The 25,404-nt window shown below is 41.1% G+C and overlaps 1 long non-coding RNA gene and 1 pseudogene across 2 annotated transcripts in view; both read right to left on the reverse strand.

The window, feature by feature from the left end:
* Positions 1 to 25,404, reverse strand: part of LOC119050035 (uncharacterized) — a 140,073-nt gene that overhangs the window by 35,267 nt on the left and 79,402 nt on the right. The window lies entirely within an intron of this gene.
* Positions 23,417 to 24,738, reverse strand: LOC119050025 (protein tyrosine phosphatase type IVA 1-like; annotated as a pseudogene).

The following is a 25,404-nucleotide window of genomic DNA, read 5'->3' on the forward strand; positions in this document are numbered from 1 at the left end:
CAAAGTCTGAGAACCACTGGCCTTAAATCCTAGCTGTTGTCACTTGCTGGCTCCATGGCTTAAACAGGTGGTTAATTTTGCTAAATCTCAAATAGTATAACAGTAGTACCCACCCTTACGGAATCATTGTAAAGAATAAATGAGTTACTTCTGGCCAAGATGGAGGCATAGGTGGAAACACTGTACCTCCTCACACAACCAAGTTTAAAGACAAAGTTTTAGTAACAAAAATGCAACCAAAAGACAGACAATTGAACCGCGTGGAAGTCCAAGAACAACGAACTGTTCAGCCAGACTGGTAAGAGGGGTGGAGTCAGCAGCTGGTGGAGCAGGTTAGGTAGGAAAGATCAGCAGACCAACCCAGGAGTGCAGGCAGTCCTTGGTGAATACCAGGTGCAGGGTGGCAACGAGCAGACCCAGTGAGGGCGCAAGGCGGCTGGCTGACCATGGTCACACATTCGCATGCAGATAAACCAGGCAAAGGAGTGAACAGTGAGACAGACCGTGCAACCCAGAGCGCCAGTGATAGGTATTAAAGCCTAAAAGCACCAATTGGAAGAACTTTTGGCGTCGAGATGCCAGGAGAGGCTCCCAGGCTCACAGAGAGTTCATTGCAGAGACCCACAGGGTCCTGGAGGGTACACAGGCCCACACACCCAGGAACCAGCACAAAAAGAGCCCAATTTGCTTGTGGGAAGCAGCAGAGGGGACCAAAATTTGAGAGAGAGCGTGGAACAAGCACCATTGCCCCTCTCTGACCCTGCCCCCACATACAGCATCACAAACCAGTGACCTGGGTCGCCCCTGCCCTGGTGAACACCTAGGGCTCCACCCTTCAATACATAACAGGTGAGAACAGACCAAGACATTATGGCTTGAGAGGAACAGCTCAAAACCCCAGAGCCAATCCTTCTGAGTGACCAGGAGATAGTCAACCTATCAGATCCACAGTTCAAAACACTGGTGATCAGGATGCTCACAGAACTGGTTGATTTTAGTCACAAATTAGAGGAACATATGAAGGCTAAACTAAGTGAAATGAAGGGAGATGCACAAAAAACCAATAGTAATGGAAAGGAAGTTGAGACTCAAATCAACAAAGTGGACCAGAAGGAAGGAAAAAATGACCAAACAGAAAAGAATGAAGAAATAAGAATTCAAAAAAATGAGGAGAGGCTTAGGAACCTCCAGAACATTTTTAAATGTTCCAACATCTGAATTGTAGGGGTATCAGAGGGGGAAGAGGAACAGCCACCAGTGGAAAACTTATTTGAACAAATAATAGAGGAGAATTTCCCAAATCTGGCAAAGGAAATAGACTTCCAGGAAATCCAGGAAGCTCAGAGAGTCCCAAAGAAGTTGGACCCAAGAAGGAACACACCAAGGCACATCATCATTATATCAGCCAAGATTAAAATGAAGGAGAGAATCCTAGAAGCAGCAAGAGATAAGGGGACAGTCACCTACAAAGGAGTCCCCATCAGACTGTCAGCGGATTTCTCAAAAGAGACCTTACAGGCAAGAAGGGGCTGGAAAGAAGTATCCCAAGTCATGAAATGCAAGGACCTACATCCAAGATTCATCTATCCAGCAAAGCTTTCATTTAGAATGGAAGGGCGGGTAAAGTGCTTCTCAGATAAGGTCAAGTTCAAGGAGTTCATCATCACCAAGCCCTTATTATATGAAATGTTAAAGGGACTTACCTAAGAAAAAAAGATAAAAAAGAACAGTGAAAGGACAGCAAACTCACAGTTATTAACAACCACACCTAAAACAAAAGCAAACTAAGAGGACAGCTAGATCAGGAGTGGAACCATAGAAATGGAGATCACATGGAGGGTTAGCAACAGGGGAGTGGGAGGAGGAGAAGGGGAGAGAAGATACAGAGAATAAATAGCATAGATGGTAGGTAGAAAATAGATAGGGGTCAGGGCAAGAATAGTATGGAAAATGTAGAATCTAAAGAACTTGTGACACATGGACATAAACAAAGGGGGGAATGGTGGGGAAGGGGGTGTGCAGGGTGGAGGGGAATGAAGGGGGGAAGGGACAACTGTAATGGCATAATCAATAAAATATATATCTAAAAATGTAAAAAGAAGAATAAATGAGTTAATATAATCCCTAGTGTAATCTTTGGCAATTAGTAAACACTCAGTAAGTATTGCTACTAGCATCTGGCAAGACTTCCCTTTACTTTTAAATCATGTTCATGCAGTAACATGGTTGAAAAACCTTAGCTAGAGCTATTCCTTTACTCCTTCTGATGACCTTCTCCACCATCACCTTTGACAGCACCACCTTCAACACTCTTTGGTATATGCATATACATAGATATGTATATAATTACATATACATAGTGACATAAAATGTGCCATTGTAACCATTTTTGAGTATACAGTCCGGTGACATTACGTACATGCACATTGCATGCCACCATGCACCTCCAGAAATTTTTCACCCTCCCCACTGAAACCCTACACCCATTAAACAATACCTCCCTATTTCTCCCCTCCCCCCAGGCCCCGGCACCACTATTCTACTCTGTCTCAATTTGACTACACTAAGTATCTCAAATGAGTGGAATCATACAGTATTATCTTTTTATGACTGGCTTATTTCACTTATCACACTGTCCTCAAGGTTGTCATATAAGTCAGAATTTCTTTCCTTTGTAAGGCTGAATAGTATTCTATTGTATGCATATTCCACATTTCATTTATCCATTCTCTGTCCATGGACACTTGGGCTGCTTCCCTGTTTTGGCTGTTGTGAGCAGTGCTGCTCTGCACATGATGTATAAATAGCTCTTTCAGCTCCTGCTTATAATCTTTGGGAATCATACCAGAAGTGGAGTTGCTGATGGTCTACTGATCTTGACAGTTCCCCGTCTTTATTAGAAAGCTGTACTCTCCTGTCTCCCCTCTGAAGCTGGTGTGGTTGTGACTACCTAAAAGCAGAACAGCACCTCCCTCCTCTATCAGGAGGGATGTCATACAATTGCCTTGCATTTTTTTAAAAGCCAAAAGTGGGTCAGTAAAGAGATAGTCTTCCCCTAAAATATGAGGCCTCTCCAGGAGGTATCCAGCTATGTAATGTGAAAAATAAAGACACTTACGAGACTTCCACCAAGATGGAGGCATAGGTGGATGTGCTGTGCCTTCTCACACAACCAAGTTTAGAGACAACTAAATATTAGCAACAGAAAACACAGCCAGAACACAGAAAACTGAACTTTTTGGAAGTCTGTTAACAACAAATTCTTCAGCCTGACCGGTAAGGGGCGAAACCAGAAGCTGGTGGAGCAGGGTTGCACAGGAAAACTTGGTCAGACGGACTCAGGCGCGCAGAATCCAGGCACTCAGAATCCTGGCGCAGGGTTGGACCTAGTCAGTGACCGAGCGAGCGATGAAGCAAGAGACCACGGGGGGAACAGCGAGAGAGCAGGGCTACGGGTTGACTGTGGTCGCGCATTTGTGCGTGGATAGACAAGCGAGGGAGGGGGCGACTGGACCGGAACCCAGCAGGTCCCCACAGCTAGCGGCAGGGAGGGCGCCGCCATTTCCCTGCTCTGACCCCACCTCCACATACAGTGTCATAACCCAGCGACTCTGAGTGGCTCGGCCCTGGTGAACTACCTAAGGTGATGCTCCTCACCCAGCTGCGTGAAACAGCAGAGGGGGTCGCCATTTCCCCGCTCTGACCACGCCCCCACATACAGCATCACAACCCAGCGACCTGGGAGTCCAAGGCTCAGCTCCTCATTCTTAACGGGCGCAAACAGACCAAAAATGGCTCAAGAAGATCTCAAAGCCCCAGAGCCTATAAATCTAAGCGATGAAGAAATAGCAAAACTCAGACGCACAGTTTAAAACACTGGTGATCAGGATCCTCACAGAATTGGTTGATTATAGCCACAAATTAGAGAAACATATGAAGGCGAAACTAATTGAAATGAATGGAATTGCACAGGACACCAATAGCAATGAAAAGGAAACTGGGACTCAAATCAATGGAGTGGACCAGAAGAAAGCAAATAATGGCCAAACAGAAAAGAGTCAAGAAGCAAGAATTCAAAGAAATGACAAGAGTCTTAGGAACCTCCGGGACATCTTTAAACACTCCAACATCTGAATTATAGGGGTACCAGAAGGGGAACAGGAACAGCCACCAGTGGAAAACTTATTTGAACAAATAATAAAGGAGAATTTCCCCAATCTGGCAAAGGAAATAGACTTCCAGGAAATCCAGGAAGCTCAGAGAGTCCCGAAGAAGTTGGACCCAAGAAGAAACACACCAAGGCACATCATCATTATATCAGCCAAGATTAAAATGAAGGAGAGAATCCTAGAAGCAGCAAGAGCTAAGGGGACAGTCACCTACAAAGGAGTCCCCATCAGACTGTCAGCAGATTTCTCAAAAGAAACCTTACAGGCAAGAAGGGGCTGGAAAGAAGTATCCCAAGTCATGAAATGCAAGGACCTACATCCAAGATTCATCTATCCAGCAAAGCTTTCATTTAGAATGGAAGGGCGGGTAAAGTGCTTCTCAGATAAGGTCAAGTTCAAGGAGTTCATCATCACCAAGCCCTTATTATATGAAATGTTAAAGGAACTTACCTAAGGAAAAGAAGATAAAAAAGATGAACAGTGAAAGGACAGCAAACTCACAGTTATTAACAACCACACCTAAAACAAAAGCAAACTAAGAGGACAGCTAGATCAGGAGTGGAAACATAGAAATGAAGATCTCAAGGAGGGTTAGCAACAGGGGAGTGGGAGGAAGAGGTGGGGGAGAAGGTACAGAAGAATAAGTAGCATAGATAGTAGATAGAAAATAGATAGGGGGGCAAGAATAGCATGGGAAATATAGAATCTGAAGGACTTGAGACACATGGACATAAACTAAAGGGGGGGAATGGTGGGGACGGGGGGTGAACGTGGAGGAGAATGAAGGGGGGGAATAGAACAACTGTAACAGCATAATCAATAAAAAAAATTTAAAAAAATAAAATAAAGACACTTACTGAAGAAGATACAAGATATAAGAAACGATGTATAGACTTCCACCAAGATGGAGGCGTAGGTGCAAGCACTGTACCTTCTCACACAACCAAGTTTAAAAACAACAAAGTTTTAGCAACAAAAACACAGCCAACCCACAGAAGATTGAACTATACGGAAGTCTGACAACAACGAACCCTTCAGCCAAACCAGTAAGAGGGGCAGAGCCAGCAGCAGAGGGGGGTCGGGCATGAAAGATCCACCAGACTGACCTGGGCATGCGACCCAGTTGCGCCAGCAGCCGTGGGCAGACCCCAGGTGTGGAGAAGTGAGCTGACCCACTGAGGGTGCAAGGTGGTGGACCCACTGAGGGCTGACTGAGGTCACACATTCGCAGGCAGATAAACTGGTGAAGGAGCGAGCAGTGAGACAGACCTTGCAGGCCCCAGTGGCAGGAAGCGGCACAGGGAACTGCCTTTGTCCCTCTCTGACCCCGCCCCCACATACAGCATCACAAACCAGCGACCTGGGTAGTCCATTAAAAAAGGCTCAGCTCCTCATTCCTAACGGGCGCGAACAGATCAAAACATGGCTCAAGAAGATCTCAGAGCCCCAGAGCCTATAAATCTAAGCGATGAAGAAATAGCAAAACTTTCAGACGCACAGTTCAAAACACTGGTGATCAGGATGCTCATAGAACTGGTTGATTATAGTCACAAATTAGAGAAACATATGAAGGCTAAACTAATTGAAATTAATGGAAATGCACAGGACACCAATAGCAATGGAAAGGAAACTGGGACTCAAATCAAAGGAGTGGACCAGAAGAAAGCAAACAATGGCCAAACAGAAAAAAGTCAAGAAACAAGAATTCAAAAAAATGAGGAGAGGCTTAGGAACCTTCAGGACATCTTTAAACATTCCAACATCTGAATTATGGGGGTACCAGAAGGGGAAGAGGAACAGCCACCAGTGGAAAACTTATTTGAACAAATAATAGAGGAGAATTTCCCCAATCTGGCAAAGGAAATAGACTTCCAGGAAATCCAGGAAGCTCAGAGAGTCCCAAAGAAGTTGGACCCAAGAAGAAACACACCAAGGCACATCATCATTATATTAGCCAAGATTCAAATGAAGGAGAGAATCCTAGAAGCAGCAAGAGTTAAGGGGACAGTCACCTACAAAGGAGTTCCCATCAGACTGTCAGCTGATTTCTCAAAAGAGACCTTACAGGCAAGAAGGGGCTGGAAAGAAGTATCCCAAGTCATGAAATGCAAGGACCTACATCCAAGATTCATCTATCCAGCAAAGCTTTCATTTAGAATGGAAGGGCAGGTAAAGTGCTTCTCAGATAAGGTCAAGTTCAAGGAGTTCATCATCACCAAGCCCTTATTATATGAAATGTTAAAGGGACTTACCTAAGAAAAAAAGATTAAAAAAAAACAGTGAAAGGACAGCAAACTCACAGTTATTAACAACCACACCTAAAACAAAAGCAAACTAAAAGGACAGCCAGATCAGGAATGGAACCATAGAAATGAAGATCTCAAGGAGGGTTAGCAACAGGGGAGTGGGAGGAAGAGGTGGGGGAGAAGGTACAAAGAATAAGTAGCATAGATAGTAGGTAGAAAATAGATAGGGGAAGGGCAAGAATATTATGGGAAATATAGAATCTGAAGAACTTGAGACATGTGGACATAAACTAAAGGGGGGAATGGTGGGGGAGGGGTGTGCAACATGGAGGAGAATGAAGGGGGAAATAGAGCAAATGTAATGGCATAATTAATAAAATATATTAAAATAAATACATTAATTAATTAAATAAAATTTAAAGAAATGGTGTATATAGGACAATGACACCTCAGTCCCCCTCAAAGTAGCCACCTTGGGAGCTCACACAATTCTCCCAATTGCCATCAGCTGCCCTGTCCTGTTTCTCTGAGTCTCATCAACAGTATGAAATGTCTTCAAAGGTGATTTTAGCTTTAGGAAAAGCCAGAAGTCACAGGGTACCAAATCTTGGCTATAGCAGGGCTGAGTCATCTTGGTGATTTCATGTTTCACCAAGAAACTCTGCATGAGATGTGACACATGAGCAGGCAAGTTGTCATGATGAAGGTACCAATCACCAGTTGCTTATAGCTAAAGCCCTCTGAATCATCCAAATAGTTTCCATGGAGGAACGTTCAAGCTTAACACAAAATCTGATGCAAATTCATTACTCTACTCACTCAGTCATTTTGAATGTGACAACCACACAGTATACACGCTCACTCAAAGGCATCTACTGCCTTACTGACTAGTACAGTGAATTGTATGTGCATTCCAGTCCACTCTCCTTGCTGCCAGGTTACATCCATGTCTGTGCAAACTGTTCTTGTTATATTAACAATGGCTAGTGTTTTTCCAGATAGTCCTTATATACTTTCCTTCTATACAGTCCTGCTCTAGACTCTATTTCATCACAGTGAAGAATTTTTCTGTCCTATCTACAAAGTACTCAAAGAAAAAAACTACTTCCTGCCCTGGCTGGTGTAGCTCAGTGGATGGAGCACAGGCCTGTGAACCAGACAATCGAGGTTCGATTCCCAGTTAGGGGACCTACCGGGGTTGCAGACCAGTTCCCTGCAGGCCAGTTCCCAGCAGGGGACGCATGAAAGGCAACCATACATTGATATTTCTCTCCCTCTCTCCTTCCCTTCCCCCCTAAAGATAAATAAATAAAATCTTAAAAAAAAAAAAAACTACTTCCTTCCATCCCACTGGTGACCAGGACTAGAGAATAAAAAGAAATTACAGGGTGGACTGTCTGCTATGATAACTTATTTTTCCTCCAGTTGTTTCCAACCAAACACACAGTATCATTAACTTTTACTGTGGTGATCACTTTAGCCTCCGGCTTAATCTATTTTGACTAGGAATATTGTCCTTGGAAACACTACAATTTCCTGAAGAGACTGCAAATCAGCAGTCTTGCCTAAAATCATACATGGCCATTATCTTTCCTCTGCCTGAAAGATTTACAAAGACAGGATGTAATTGTGAACTGGGAGATTTTCTTTCTTTAGGTGTCTGCCTTTAGGCTGAGCTGTAAGGTAAGACAATTAGATACCCGACATTTATAACAGACATGTTTAACTTCTCTGATATGTCCTGCAAAGGTTCAGCAACACAAAGATAATATACTGTAACTAGCAGTTGGGAGGTTTAGACTTCAAACCTTTTAGACTGTGTAAACGATGATGGCAAGACAATAGACAATGCTTCAAACCACCTCTAGCCACAATATTTGACATAGACTTATTCCTACCTATGAGGTCCACAAGAAATGGGTACTACACACCTTTTCCTGCAAGGCTTTTAGTTTGAGATTTGTCTAGACTAAGTTAACCTAACGTGACCCCTCTAGGAGGCAGTGTTGTGTAGTAAAGATGTCTGGATTCAACTCGGCTTCTAGGCTTCTAGTAGCCGCTACCTCTTACTAGGTATGTGACTAGGAGCAAATTATTGGAATTCTTTGTATCTTAGTTTAGTACCTGCAGGGTATTTCCTGATATTCAACAGTAATTGGTAGCTGAAAAGACCACTTAAAAGAAATGTACCAAAATGTTATTGAAAAACTATTATTAAAACATTTTCTTGAAAAAATGGACTGAAAATTATACAAATTATAAACTTTTCTTACATTCAACTAAATTTAGTGTAAAGTTTAAACTATACAGCTACTTTCGGAAAACAACAATAAATTACTTAGGATGTTTTTATTACATTTTTCAAATGAAACTATATGTTACCATCATGTAACATCCTTCATTTCATATTTGACCTTCACAGGAACATTAACAGGATGTGCATTTTGCAAAACTATTCTGGGGCTTAATTGATTTCCAAGGACCTTTCCTGTTCCTTCTGTATTGAATTCTTTCTTCTGAAACACCTGTCATTATGTCCATAACTGTTTTCTTCCATTGTCATCAGGTAAATTATGCCCGGTCCGCACCTGCCAATGGCTTTGCAAGTAATTCTAGCATTTTTCTTGTATCACTTCCATCAGCTTCATGACATCCCCAGTGTTTGGCAAACTGCTTCTTCCCTCTGTGATTCATCTGCTTTGTATTTTCACTGGGCAATCTGATGTTTTAAGTATCTGACAATCAATGAGGCTATGACCAAAAAATGTGACACATGCACCAACCAGGATAGAGGCTAGACTAAAACAGGAGGAGATGTTTAATGGAAGACTGGTTTTAACAAATGGCCAGCTCATTATGACAGTTTTGTCTTCCCGACACCTCTTGGAAAGTGAATACTAAGATAGCGAAGACCCTTAGTTTCCGGTTATAAGTGTTAAGCCTGTGTCATGTGCTCTGCACAATAACTGCTGAATAGCTTGTGTTGCAGCTGTTAATAAATATTCTCATTATTTTCTTAAAAGGACCCAAGTGCTCACAAAGGCATTGAAGGCATTTCAACACACGTTAATAACATAGGCTTATGAGAATGTTTTCTTTAAACCAATTTCCCGCTTTCATCAATAACCCTAACAATTAATGAGTAAAAGAATCCCTCATTCCCCAACCTACCTCCATTCCTTAGTTGTCTTTCCCTTTATTTTGTTTAATCTTCTCTTAATAACACTTATTCCCATATGACATGCTAAATATTTACATATTTGTGTTTCTTCTGTCTGCCACCACTAGAATTTAAACTCCAGAGACCCAGAACAGGTCCTGACACATGGTAGGTGTTCCATAAATATTTGTTGAATAGATGAGAATCAAAGATTCCTCTTGTCCTCTTCAACCCCGAGGGCCCAGGTGCCCAGGGGCCATCACAATGACCCCTCATTAGGGATTCCAATGCACTATCGCCTGAAAGAGTCCCTGATGTTAGTAAATATGGATAACTGTGTAAATCCTAAGATGGAGAGGCACATGGGAATCCAAGAAGCACACAGTAGAATGAAAGGTTCTGGATAGTCACTGCAAAGTCAGGCCTCTCTGTCCCTAGATGAAGCCCCATTCTAATTCAACTCAGAAGGAATAGGAGAGGGTTTCTCTGGTGGGGCAAAGGAAGGAAGCTGGAATTCTCCCTCCTACAAAAGAAAAGATTTGTGTTTGACTCATGCCGTAGTGGAAAGAACTACCCCGTGAGACTCAGGAAACCCGTGTGCTGATTTTACATCCGACTCTAAAAGGGTCTGAAATCAGGAAATTCACTTCAAACTTTCAGGCTCTACAACAGCACCTGTGTGGTGAGTGGGTGTGGCCAGATCAGCATTTTCTTCAAGGGTTTGGCCCTCTTCTGCCTGCACAGGGGAACCATCATGCTGCTGAGCACTTGAGATGTAGCTAGGGCTAAATTTTAAAATGAAAAAACTAAAATAGTATATGGAAAAAATAATGTATCTCATTAATAATTTTATATTGGTTAATGTTGAAGTAATAGTCTTACATATTAGGTTAACTAAAATATATGATCAAAATTAGGATAGCATGGGAAGCTCTGGATGCTGTGGCAGGAGACTTAGTAGGTACTTTCTGATCAGTTTTGCTGTGAATCTAAGATGGCTCTAAAAATGACAGATAAATAAACACTACCTGAAAAATAGGCTCATGGGTTTCTTTCTACTTTTGATAACATAGCTACCAGAACATTTCAAATTATATACGTAACTACAGGTATGGTTCTCAGGACGTTTCTCTTTGGCATTGCTGCTCCAGAATCCGAAAGGGGAAAGCATGTCTCTGATCAAACACTGTGTATCGCGTCCCCACCCCCACACCTCGCCCACCCCGTCCTATGTCCTGATGCACATTATCAAAGCGAACACACTGAGCCTTCTCGTAGCGTACAGCGAATAGAAACCTGTTCACTGGACATTCTCTGAACAACTCTGATCATGGAACCTATTTTCCACTGAGGTCCTGTTAATAACCCTGAGTTCTTAGGAAGACATTTTGGACAACAGTGGTCCAGATTTTCTGCAGATTCTTTTGAGATTCTAATAATTTGTGATATTATGGACCTATGTATGTGGAAGGAAGCAGTGTGTGGGTGTCTAAGGTGCTTGTGCAAACAGGGAGAGTTTTAAGGGGAAATCATGTTCCTCACCGACACTTCCTGGGAGAGAGAATGGCTAGCTGCTGAAAGGAAAGAAGGTGGGGAGAGTAGAGCCCCAATGGGGAAGCGGGGAGAGAGACACACTGAGGTTTGGAGGGTCTTCTCAGAGCCAGTGTTAAGTTATTCCCAGTAAAACCTTGAGTCTCCACTGCTTGAGATGCTGATGCTCTCAAGAAATCAGCACCACAGAAAACGGCAAAGTCCCAGGTACAACATGCAGTGACAGGGAAACTAGGAAACATTATGTTCCAAGCAGAAACACTGTGAGTGGCTGGAGGGTGGCAGACATTGCAGTGTTAAGAGGACACATTATGTGTCAATGAGTCAAACCCACACCAGGAAAGCCAGCTGCTCCACACGTTCCACCCTCTCACCTCCAGGCCTCGGGGAGCAGATGAGGAGAAACGCTTAAGGGTTTATCTCACCAGATAAAGCAGTGAGGCCACAGCCTTGGCCTGACAGAGATTTCTGTGTGGGTGATAAGAAAGCTATTTCTGGGGCCTGACATTTCTGCCTGCGCTTTCAGAAGGTGTCACAAGTCAGATGCTAGATCCCCTAGGATTTCTGGGGTTCCATTATGAATGGAAGTTTTTCCTGGATGAATCTCAAAACTTTCTCCATTGCTCATTAGCTTCTTCCTTTTCCTGGAGAAAATTATGCTGAGTGAAACAAGCCAGTAAGAAAAAGACATGATTTCACTCATACGTGGAATCTAATGAACCAGCTGAAGTAACAAGCAAAACAGAAGCAGACTCATAGACAGAGAGCAGGCTGACAGCTATGGGGGGAGGGATTAAAGGGTGGAAGCATTGAGCAAAAAAGAAAAAGGACTGATGGACACTGTCACCAGTGTGGTGATTGTGAGGGAGGGGGTGGGTAGAGGTAGAAGAGGGTGTAAGGGGGATAAATGATAATGGAAAAGACACAATACAAAATTTTAAATTTTATTTCAAAAAAAGTATTTTCTCTCATTTTATTAGATTCTTTTCTTATTAATGAGTTATAAGAGAATTTTATGTTTTCTACATACAAGTCCTTTTTCAAGTATGTGCCTTACAGATATTTTCTCTTAACTAAAACTTACATTTTCATTTTCTTAATTGTGTTTTTTGACATGCTAATATTTTGTCATTATGAAGTCTAACTTATTAACACTTTTTATGATTTATGCCTTTTGTATTGCACATAATAAACTTCATGTACATAAGAACTTGTGACCTAACCCAAGGTTCCAAGATTTTCACAGTTTTTTTCCTAGAAAGTTGATAGTGTTAGCTCTTAGATTTAGGTTGATGATTCAATTTAGGTTAAATTTTGTGTTTGCTGTGAGGAAATGGTCAAAATACCTTTCTTCATCTAGATACCCAGTCATCCCAGCATGGTTTATTGAAGGCTATCCATTGCATCCAATAAACCATCCCATGGTTTACTAAAGGCTTACCTTGGCAACTTTATCAAAATTCAGTTGACCACCTAAGTGTGGGTCTGTCTGGACTCTCAACTCTGTGGCATTAATCCATGTCTAAACTTACACTGTGCTATCCTTTCTTGACTACTATAGGTTTTAAAGTTAAGTCCTAACATCAGATAAAAAAGTCCTTCAAATTTGTCATTTAAAAAAAATGTTTTGACCATTCCAGGTCCTTGGCAGTGCTCCATTTTTAATAATGCTTTTGTGTCTGAAAGATATAGCGTATGTAATGCTGTACAATTGCATAGACAAAGAAGCCACAGACAGAGAAACACTGGCAATCTGTCTGACTTCACACTATGAGGTTGGGTCCCCGTCTCTTTGTGGTCAGATCTCATTTTCCTACCGGAATGTAGCTTCACAAGAGCAGGAACTGCGTTTATTTTCTTTACCTCTGACTCCCTAGTAAAACAATGCTTATGCTAGGTTTTCAGCAAATATTTGTTGAACAAAAGAAGGAATTGGGTCCAAGAGAAGTTGAGTGACTTGTGTCTGGGTAAAAGCCAATAGCTGAACTAGTCAAAAGCCACTAGAACTTCAGTTTCCAAACTCTTCATTAATATTTTTTCATCTTACAGTATGAGTGGAGGAGACAGAAGAGAAAGGGAAAGAAGAAAAAAAAACGAACAGCGAGCTAAGTAAGAGCATCATTAGCATGATTTTTTAAAAGACTTTAGTTAATGCATGTCAGCTTATACCTTGTAACTTCCAGCCACTAAACATTTGCAAGTTTATTCTTTGTTTAAAAACTTTTTTAACATGCAGAGGAATACCCAGATGATTCACAGATCCAAAACCACAGCCTAAGCAGGAGACGGCCACATTTCCTCCCTGAGCATGGTGCTAAGAAAATAGAGAAAAGACACACGAGGCCAGAATGGATCCCTGGGGTCAGCAGCGGACAGACCCTTGCTGGACCTTTCAGGACTAATGGTCTTTCCAGTTTGGAAAGATCTTTAGGGAGCAGTATTTGGCTGGGGTTTTTTTTCCTCTAAAATTCAATTCAGAGAGGACTTTCATCTTAAAAAAAAATCCCTTAAACCATAGTCCTAGTTTTTAAAATTGGAATACTAGATGTCAGGGGAAAAAGTAATAACCTGGTGTTAATCTGAGAAGGAAAGTAAGTAGAGAACAGGATAAGGAACGTTTGCCCGTCAGAATGTGGAGGTGGTGCAGACTGCACAACCTCTAATTCATGTGGCATGTAATCTTCTTAAACAATGATTATAGATACTAAGTGTGCATTTCAAGGGACTAGAATTGTCATTAATTACTCTGCAATATCCTGTCAACCAAATTCTCCCTTCAAGTAAATACATGTGACTTCCATGAAATTAGTGGGTGTCACAGGTAACTCAGAGGAGAATTTGGTGTTGTGACCTCACAAGACACTGCAAAGACTTTGACTTATAAACAACAATTAAGGAAGATTTCCGTCAGAAGCAATCAGTGATGGGGGAGAAGTTAAATATTTTTATTTCAGTCAAGTCAGGAAACGCTTGTTGAATGTAGGCTTTGTTCAGGGCACGATGCTAGGTGCTGCCGGGAAAACCCAAGGTGAGATGCAGACAGGGCTGCTTTGACCTGCTCTCAGATCTGCAGGGGAGAGTCCTGACCAGCATCTCTTGCATCTGATTCACTCCCTCAATGCTCAGCTCAAATGTCACTTTCTGTGGATGAGATTAAGTCCTCCTGGTAAGACAGGTCATGTTTGTAATCCTCCAGCTGCAAGCAGAGAGAGGCCGAGTTCATCTTATCCTGCCTTGATGAGAACGCAGGTTCTGGGGCCAGCAGCCTCTGTTCAGATCTCAGCTCTGTCACTCACTTTCCCTGTGATAAGGGCTACCACTCATGCTTCTGAAGCATGGGCATGTCCATCAGTAAGACAGAGATAATAATTCGGTAGTACACACCTCACAGAACTGTTTGAAAATGAAATGATATAAAATCACTAAGGATCTGGCCCATATTAAGACCTCCATAAGAATTAAGTTAAAACATCAATCATTAAACAAGTCTAATTTCTCTAATAATAAGTACAGATAGTGGTTGCCATTCTCTGTGTATTAAAGTGATAATACAACAACAACAACAATTATTATTATTACTGAGAGCTCATTGGGGGACAGGCTAAATGCTTTGTACCTAATCAGCAAATGTAGGAAAAATTCACATCAAGCCACCAACAACATGGTCTTTCAGCTTCTCTCTGGGCAAATCATTGTTTTTAGGGACATAAAATCATCAGATATGAATTGGTGACATATGAGTGTCTATTTCAGTCAGTCTTAGAAATAAGTGGCATGGTCAAAGGATTAACAGAGGAGACCATATGAAAGGACCAATAATTAAAGGATTTGGGCAGGGTCAAGAAAACCAAGAGGAGATTGAGTTGCTCACAGTGACTAACAGTAGTGGGAGCTGTTACTTCCCCTAGATTTGAATGGGCAAAGCAGAGAAAAGTGCTGCTTCAGGGCACAGTGAGAGCTCTGGCCTTGGGCATGGAGCTGCCTGCCCCATGGAAGCTGAAGCTTTGGCCATTGCCAAATCCACAGCGATCTGAGGGGAGCAGGAGGAACACCCCACTGCTCTTGCCCCACCTTCTGATCTGCTGCTGCCCCCCAATGGCCAAACCTTCTGGACGCCAGAGAGCAGCATAGTCCATGCCCACCTCCTTCTGGAGTCAAGAACAAGGCAGAGAAGGGCTGAGTGTGGATCCACCCAAAAGAGCCACCAGAACAACTCACATGGAACCGTGGACCATCAAGTCTAGACAAACTTGAATAAATTCATGTAGAGTACACACAGAACCTTAGAGGGAATGAAGAGTCTAGACTAGTGATTTTCAACCTTTTTCATCTCATGGCACATGTCAACTAATTACTAAAAATCTGTGGCACACCATAAAAGATATATTCTTTGCTGATCTGACAAAAGAATAGGTATAATTTTGATTAGTTCACACCAGATGGCTGTTGTGTTGGCTGTTATTTTTTAATTTGATTTTTATTTGACAATCTGAGGGAAAAGAGGTCAGGCCCCTGGTATTGCATGTTGTAAAAACTCTTGTGGCCCACAGCACACTGGTTGAAAATCACTGATCTAAACAGTTAAAGTAGACAAAACTGCAGAGCTATGGCTACGCTAAAAATAAAGGCAGGCTTTTCTTTCTTTCTATAGTTAATACAGATAGAAGGAAGTAGGGGGTATCAGATAGCAACCAAGTATCAATTATGCCTCCTCAGCCTTCAGTGAAAGATGCCTTGCTCATGCAGTGAGGCTCCGTGTTTGAAAATGACCCAATTATTATATTTAGTTGAATTTAAGAACCCCACTTCTGCTAATGAATCTGAATCATGACAGCCAATCATCCCTCTCTTTATATTTTCACAATATCAACTAATTAAGATTCAGGCATCTTCTCTTCCTTCACTGAAGCACCACTCTTCTGGAAGATATCATTTAAAAATTTTTATTTTTATTGTGGTGAAATATACATAATATAAAACTTACTGTACATTTTTAAGTATACAGCTCTGTAGTGTTAATGTATTCACATCATTGTGAAACAGATTTCCAGAACTTTTTCATCTTGCAAACTGAAACTCTATTCATCAGATGACAACTCCTGGTCCTTCCCTCCCACCCCACCTCTCCCCCACTGCCCTGGGAACCACCATTCTACTTTCTGATTCCGTGAATTTGGACTACACTAAGTACCTCACACAAGTGGAATCATACAGCATTCATCTTTCCGTGATGAACTTATTTCACTTAGCATAATGTCCTCAAGATTCATCCATATTGTAGCATGGTTCAAAATTCCCTTCCTATTTAAGGCTAAACAACTTTCCCTTGTACATGTACACCACATTGTTTATCCTTTCCTCTGCCAATGAACACTGGAATTCCTTTTATCCCTTGGTTACCATGAACATAGGTATACAAATACCTACCCAAGTCCTTACTTTCAGTTCTTTGGGGTATATACACAGCAATAGAATTGCACAGTCATGGGCATTCTATATTTTATTTTTTGAGAAACCATAATACTAAAAACTTTTTGGCAGGGCTCAGATTATAAATGATGTGGTGGATTCTACTCTTTTTGTAGCAGACCAAAAAAACAAAGACTTGGGTTTCATAACTCATAAAACGATTTGTGTGCTTTAGATGGTCCCCTTGTATGTCCAGCATTTAAATTTTTCCTCTTGGCAATTGAAGAGCACAGGCGTCTCCTCACCCTTCCTCCTTGTTTGAATGCTGTAGAATCCTGCCTCGGGTGTCTGACCTATGAAACATGTAGGAAGGTGGTGCTGAACGCCAGCTAGGCTGAAGCATTGCATAGGATTAGGATATGTGTAGATAACATGAAGAGGAATGCAGTGATTATAAGAAAAACACCCATCCTTCTGTGTTCTGACATCCATCTAAACAGAAGACGTGAAGGCAGTAGAGAACTATTTTAGATCTATAAAATATTAGAAACAGAAATAAAAATACTGTGGGGCATATGAACCAATGATCTAGACTATAAGCAGAACTGTTACTATCTTTAAAGTGTAATTTTTAAGCTCCTTTACAGAGATTTGAAAGTTGAGAGACTACTCAGATAATAGTCTTTCTAGTAGTTCTCATTTTCCTTCTAAAAATGCCAGGTTCAAATGTTAATTCATCATACTACCACATTACTTTCTACCTGTTCTCCAGCAGAAAATTGTAAACAGAGCATCCAAGGTCTGTCCAGAAAAAATCCAGCCATTGTTAATATAACGAGAACAGTTTGTGTGACACCAATGTAACCTGGCAGCCAAGGAGAGTGGACTGGAATGTCCATGCATGAACAATGATGACTTCACTGTACTAGTCAGTGGTAGATGCCATTGAGTGAGCAGGTGCACTGTGTGGCTATTGCACTCAAAATGACTGAGTAAAGCAATGAATCTGCATCAAATTTTGCTTTAAGCTGGGACATTTCTCCACAGAAATTATTTGGATGATTCAGAAGGCCACAGCTATGGCAGTTGGTGATTGGCAGCTTCCGCATGACAACACTCCTGCTCATGCACCACTTCTTGTCAAGTTTTTTGGTGAAATATCAAATCACCCGGTGACTCAATCTCTCTACAGCCCAGATTGGTGTCCTGTGACTTCTGGTTTTTCCCAAAATTAAAATCACCTTTGAAAGGTAAGAGATTTCAGACTGCTGATGAGACACAGAAAAATATGACAGGGCAGCTGATGGTGATTGGGAGAATTGTGTGAGGTCCCAAGGTGCCTACTTTGAAGGGGACTGAGTTGTCATTGTCCTATGTAAAATGTCTCTTGTATCTTGTATCTTCTTCAGTGAATGTGTCTATTTTTTCACATTACATGGCTATATACCTTCTGGACAGACCTCATATTCCTACCTCAGGGCCTTTGCACTTGCTGTTCTCATCACCTGGGATACTCTTTCTCCAGAGAGCTGTATGGCTCACTCCCCTCATTCAGATCTCATCTAAGTTGTTACCTGATTATAAGAGTTTCTGCCACCTAAAATATCCCACTTAAAATAGCCTCTTCCCACTCCAGAACTCTTTACCTGCCTTTTAAATAATACCCATCCCTAATTGACATATTGTATATTCACATAATTTTATCCATCTTCCCCAGCAGAATGTGAGGGCCACAAGGGCAGAAATGTTTCTTTGGTCGCTGTTGTGCCTCCAATACACAGCCGGGTACATAGTAGGTGCTCAATCAATAGTCAGTGTAGAATGAACAAATCTCGATCCTCTTTTCTCAGTGTGATACATCTGACAGTGCTGTGTTCATGAAGGTGCTCTCCCATGGGAGATATACAGATCGTGGCAAGTTTAAAAATTTATTTCCTGGCAGGTAAAATATATCGGGCCATTTTGATTTAAATGGGAATGGGGAGTGGAATTCAGAAACACTTTACAAATTTGAGTGATGAAATAGTACTTTAAAAGGTTCCAAAGCTCTTATAAGGGAGACTATATCTATACCTTATAAGAAAACATAGCAAACATAATTAAAATTCTATACCATATTTTGAAAAAATAACATTGTTTTTTTTCCTAGACTTGTTTTCCATAGGTAATATCATAAGTCAATTGGTTTTTCACTCTTTGCATCTCAACTTAGATACAACTCCTCTCCTAAAAACATCCCCGTGAATCTCAAATTGAGGTTACCTGCCCCTTCCAATGTGCCACACCACGTGACTCCAAACTTATCCCACTGAGGCTCTTAACACCATGCATTCTAATAGCCTCTTTACTTTCTCTACCCCTGGCCCCATCCCTCACTCCCTTCCACCTTCCACCCTCATCCCCTTCACCCCCCACCCAAGCTTCAGGAGGCACATGCTATGTTTATGTTATTGACCATTTTACATCCAGCACATAAATATTTGTCAAACCAATTAATGGCATAAGTTCTATTTAAGAATAAGCACACAGAAATCATTGTTTAAGATAGAAAATTTATAACATACAGATTTCTGATAAATAATAGAAAATGGTGGTGTGAATTTTCAGGCACAGCTTTGCTCTGGAGGCCTTAGTTTGGTGACTGTGACCGCAGTTCCAGGAAATGATCTCAGCCCCCTTGACTCTTCTCTATTACAGATTTTCCCATGAACAAAATGTAAAATAATGTGGAGATTAGGGAAGTGGAACATTCTCAAAGCCCTCAATAACTCACACCTCAAACCCAGGGAGAAAAAAATTTAAAAAAGTAAAACTGAACAAGCCGTGAAGTTACAGTTCATAAGCACTGTGATCACTGGGAATTGCCACTACTATGAATACCAGCAAGACCCTCTCTGCAGGATGTGGCTTTGACCAGGCAGCTTTAGGTTGATACAATCTCCAGTTTTATCATTCTCTCTCATTTCTCTCCCATTCAAGAAAGCGTATCAAAAGCAGGAAGCAAGAATAGCATAATTGAAAAATAAATCCTTTACAATGTGGTGTTTCGGTTGTCACTAGTGATGAGCTGTTGCACTGTACCTCACAGCGGACCAGGTCAGTCACGCCATGCACACTCAGGTCTGGAGCCGCAGCCCTCCGCGGTCTCTAATTGGGCACAGCTTTGGCCGCATGGCAAAAGTTCCTGTGGTCCTTGCATTCCACCAGTTCTACTTTCCAGTTAAAAACCTCAACAATAACAAGGACTACAAAGGTGAAAATTTGAAAATATTAAGTAATTCAAGAAGAGTAGCAAGTGAAAATCATGATCAATTCAAGGTAGAATCTGTGATGCGGTGATAACAGCTATCTGCCTGTGTATGTACATTGCAATGGGAGTTTTGCAGTGTCAACAGTATTGCACATGAGCAAACTATCTCAGTGGAATGCTCAAGGTACTTGAGAATTCTCTAGTGGAATACTTGGCAAGACAAAAAATATAAATACCTAATTTTAGAAACCTTTAATAAACTCATTTATTTACTAGAAGATAGGGCATAGTATGTAAAAGTGACAATCTAGGAAATCTAGAATAGAATGGTCTTACATTGTCTGATTTATTTATCCAGTGCCCAGCACATGCATCCTTTCTGACCTTAGATGGACCATGCAGGATATCTCAAGAAACACTGCAGTAAGACAATTACTTAATCAACTGTTAATGTTAGCTTCCAGTATGGCCCAACACAGCAAACTGCTTGTGAGAAGGACATGAAAATATTAAGAGGCCCTGAGGAGCTTACAATCTATTAGATACTCAATAAATAGTTAGAGATCATGTGAGAGATCAAAGCAACATATATGACTAGTATTGTTGGAAAGTATGAAATCTTTCTCATGCAGTACTGAGAACAAATACAATTCTTTTAGACTCTCTGGTCTCAAGATTTGTTTTACTGTATCAAAACCCCAGTGGCCTATATCAGCAAGTCACCCATAAATATATGCAAGATAAATTGCAACAGGAACAATGTCTTAGAAACCAGGTATGAGTCTATGTCATAAAACAGGCCTAAAATCTGGGTTTCCAGTTTACTTGACAAGTACTGATAAGCATGAACCATAACTCCAGTATATGTTAGCTCATGGCTCGAGGAATACATGCAACAGTTAAGACCTAGCTGTAAAACACAACACTATGAGATTTGATTCCGCTTTTAAAATCTTTTGCACCTACTCAAAAATAGCTGCCATAAAAGAAAATCAGATACAGAGAATAATTCAAAACACAAACGCTCTTGTGTGGGTGGGAGTTAAATGGTGTTTGCCTTTGTCTCATTTTATCTGGTGAAATCTGCAAGTATAACATAGACTCCTTTCTAAAACCGAAAACTGAAAATTCTAAATCAGCAATGGACAGCTGCGGGGCTGATGGGAATTTGCTGGTTGCCTGGTAGCACCACCAAAAGATACAGTAGGTTGCACTGGGTTTTTCCCCAGGCTTGTCCTGGTCATTGTCTTTCTCTTCTTTTCTTTTTTTTTTTTTCCTTCATAGACTATAAACAGATTGTAAATTGTGTGACACCACAGAACCTGACAGATAATTGAAGGCTATTTTTTGCATCGTCTACCAGATCATACAAGTCTTGCTTTTCTACCAGGAACAGCTTGACCTGTGAACGTGACCTTGATGCCTATGACTTCATCAACTTTTCAGGGAACATTGAAGGTCAGGGAACCAGGGAATGATAGTAGGGACCAGATAAATAAGTGCATTAAGTATGTTTTATGAAAATTTTCTGTGTCTTATGGTGTTTCGACATTTTGGGGACCTTCCAGGTTTGGGGAGAGAGGGCCCCTCCCAGGGCCAAATAATTACCGAAGATAACATCTTCCCTATGAACACTCCTTTCCTCTGCAAACCATATGTATACAAACCTCAGCCCGAATCCTACAACCACCTCCTTTGTCTAACTCTCACATGCCCAGCCAGGTTCCTCTGCTCTGAATCAACCCAGGGCCACGTACCGGGCAACTAGAGTCCACCCCTGTAGGACAAAGCTAGCCAGTGTTAGCTATTTCCTCTGCCTGGCCCTTTCTGTAGAAAACCCAGCGAAGGCCTTGGCCTGCACTTTCCTCTCGTTCCTCTCTGCCTCCTGACCAAACCTGATGCTCCCTGCATGGCCCGTGTGACATGGCATGCCCACTCCCTAGAGAAGTGGGAGTAATAAATTCTTCTTTCAATGCTATTGGCTTCTCTGTGCCATCACTCAGTCACCTCCACATGGCTCAGAGACCAATCTACTTTTACAAAAGGATCGTGAGTGACCACAGCACACAGCCCAGGGCGGGGGCCAGGCACTCCCTCTTCATCCCTGCCATTTCCTATGTGGCACAGGAATGCACAGGGACACACAATCACTTGTTGGCTTTCTATCACGACAGGGAAGTCCAGAAAACTTGTGTGACTTCCTGAAGAAAGTAGGAATGGAATGCAGATCTGTGGAGGAAGTGCAAAAGGGTAGGCCTGCCCTCCTGATTTATCAGGAGGAACCACCAGAATAACAGCCCTGACAATGGTGATGGCCATGAACCTGCATCTACTGAGGGCCCTGGCTCTGTGCCCAGCGTGTTGCACTCACCACTGCACCGGACCCTCACAACAAGGCTGTGAGGTAAGTGCCATCATTATCCCATTTCGGAGAATTTGGAGATGAAGGTCACTGGATAAAGGTCCCATATTTGGGAACTAGTGTCTGGGGACTAGAAACAACAAATCTAAATCCATAGCCTCTGCTCTAAACCCCTCTCTATATGACATCTATGAAAACTGAGTGGGGCTCCTTCTCCCCATGACACAGAATTCAAGAGCACAGTTCGTTTCGTGAGTGAAATGTCAGTATGAAGACCTCAGCCCCTACTTGGCATCTCTGATTGGCCCGTGGATGGTGCCATGCTGCCTTCCAAAACCAACTTATTTTTGGCTGATATCCAGAAATGGGGCCACCTCTAGGCAATATTGTGTAATAGGCCACTTCGTGACTTCGAGTGATTGTTTTTCTGAAAACCCAGTGCCGTCAATACCTCTGTAGATGCCCTGGGTGACTTCATGCCCAGCACTCTCCCCTGTGATCTGGGCCTTAAGCCCCAGATTATTTCTCTATATCAGTAAACTCATCAGAAGTTCCATCCCTCTTTCTTAATTTATAATTTTATTTTATTTTAATTAAACTTATTAGGGTGACTGTGGTTAATAGGATCATATAGCTTTAAAGTGCATTTCCTTTTTTAATTTAAATCTATCAAGGGCTCTCATTTGAAATGGGCCTGGCCTCCAATCCCAGCTGTGGAGCTTTTACCTGTGCGACCTTGACCCCCACTTTCCTCATCTGTAACTGCCAGAGTAGCATGAACTGCCTCAGCTCCTTTTAATGATAAATTTATCTCATTATTTATTTAAATGTTTAAGCTCTTGCACTAGATTTTTATACGCTGGTGAGTGAACACTGATAAATTATTCTCCCACAGACCTGTAACTACACATTCCCAGATGGTATAAATATATGGTTGAACTAACATTAATACATGTTACCATTTTATCAGTTACAACTAATAAAACAAATTATCGAGTATCCAACTATTAAATTACACAGCTCAAAAGGCATATAAGACATTAGATATCTGCTCAGTTCATTAGCAAAAATAAAATTTTTTTTCAAGATAAGGTAGGAAGGAAAAAATCACACTTCAAACAAAAATAAATTGGCAAACAACTTCAGACAGTATAAACATACAAAAATTTTTAAATGTTTATGATTAAGAATTATTTAAGCAACAATAATAAAGCATTTCTACCCTTTAAAAATATTTACTATATTAAAGAGCATATTTTACATGTTCTGCACAAGGCAAAGGTAATACTATTAAAAATACTTAACAGCCCCACATTCTCTCCTCAGGGCCTTGCTGTAAGCTGCCTGCAAATGCAGATATTAAAAATAACCAATGGGCTTCTTGTCTGGAGACATTAAAGACACATGAGAAGCACGTATTTTTAATGCCTTCGGATTTTCAAAATGGAGGCTGTCTATTAATTCAGCACAAAGTGAGATTTATAAGAAGACATTAAATAATCACTAGGACTTGGTATACAAATTTTTTTAAAAAGTTGAACAAACCTAATATACACTCACATAAATGTGGGAGATGTGAACATAAAGTGAGCAGATGGACAATCATATAGGTTCTACTTTCTACGTTTGGAATGACCGAAGGGATAAACCGCATTAGATCCAGGTGGTTGAGAGTTCCTGCAGTATTAGTTCTGGATGATACTAAAAATATACAAGAATTGTGATGGGTGTTTTGGCACCTAATCTTTCCAAGTTTTTTATATATTGGTAAGACTCTGGCATGGGAACAGATTTAAAGATATAACTCAAAATGCATAATTTCAGGGTAAGTCAATTGGTACAAGTGATAAATGTTGAACAGTAAGCATCTTTTGCTGAGTGTCAAAATAAGTTGATTGTAACCCAAACATAGAGGTTGCAATTCTTTCAAGCTTGTGGCCTGGTAAAACTGCTTTTCAATACTCCAGTGAAAGCTTCATTAGACTTACTCACGATGCCAACATGTTGGTAATGTGCATGGCAAATTGGGTCCTGTCTCAAGTTCCACGTCCAAGGCCATGGCATCAGGCACCTGTTTTATTGAATGCAACAGTTGTTTCTATGACTACTGGGGTCTTTGAAGTGTAGCCACATTTTAGGATGATACTTCTCCAAATACAAAAGTTGCTTTTAACAGCTCCACGCTGCTTTTGTCTTATGGACTGTACCACATCTTCATATTTCATTCCACCTTCACTTATTGTTTGGGAAGCAAGCACCAGAGCTCTCCCAGGGCCTGCAACACAATGAACAGCAATACAACAACCAGGTTGTTTGAAAAACTTAATTTTTGTATTAAGACTTTACCAGTCATCAACCATCTGTTTGGATGGTGGTGCCCCATCATCAAAAGGCCAGTCAAAAACATGGATGCCTTCTTTCTCCACAAGAGTAGTGTCATAAGTTGCTTCCCATACTCTTATTATGGTAGTAAATCTGTACTCCTTAAGTTCCTCTATATATTAGCTTAGGGTTGCATTGGTTGAATTGAATGAAACAATAAGATATCTCATGTTCTTGTACATGACTTCCACAGGAACAGGGCAGTTCATGCAAGTCAAGTTAATTTAGTTAAAAGACACTCAGTAGAATTATAAAAGAACTTAACAATTGAATACAGAAATAACGCCAAGAAGCTGAGTCTACTTCACCAGACTCTACTTGGAATTCTCAGTGCTTTGAATATGAAGATGGGAGTAATGGAAAATGAAATAAACCTCCTTAAAAAAAGCAAGATTCTTCAATCCAGTAATATTTGTTTCATATATAACAAGTAATATAGCATGAATTCCAAGGAACAAGTAATACACTTGTTCCTGGAGCCACAAAAAAGGCAGCTTTCTACATTATGGACATAATGAATGAATACGGCCTGATACACCAGCCATAGAAGTAAGCACTGGCCTCACACATCTGCTAGGAACTTAAAAGAAATACAAGAAGTTCTGATACAACTAGACAGTAGAAAAAGTGAAAGTTAAGCAATGGAGCTAATAAGAGAAATGCAGTCTACAATTTTTGTCAAATGTCTGCAGCTTTCATGTCATAAAATTCTAGAAAGAGAAGTTTTAAATAAAGTCAGCAGAAATGCTACAGGGGAAAAAGAAAGAAGCCAAGCATCGTAAGACAGAAGTCCTTATATGCCACTTTTAGACCATGTAACTTTCGACATGTCACTTGACCTCTGTGGATGTCAATTTCCTCCTTCTTAAAATAAG

Source organism: Artibeus jamaicensis, unplaced genomic scaffold (genome assembly GCF_021234435.1).
Source record: "Artibeus jamaicensis isolate MK-2021 breed Jamaican fruit bat unplaced genomic scaffold, CSHL_Jam_final contig_1028, whole genome shotgun sequence".
Lineage (NCBI taxonomy): Eukaryota > Metazoa > Chordata > Mammalia > Chiroptera > Phyllostomidae > Artibeus > Artibeus jamaicensis.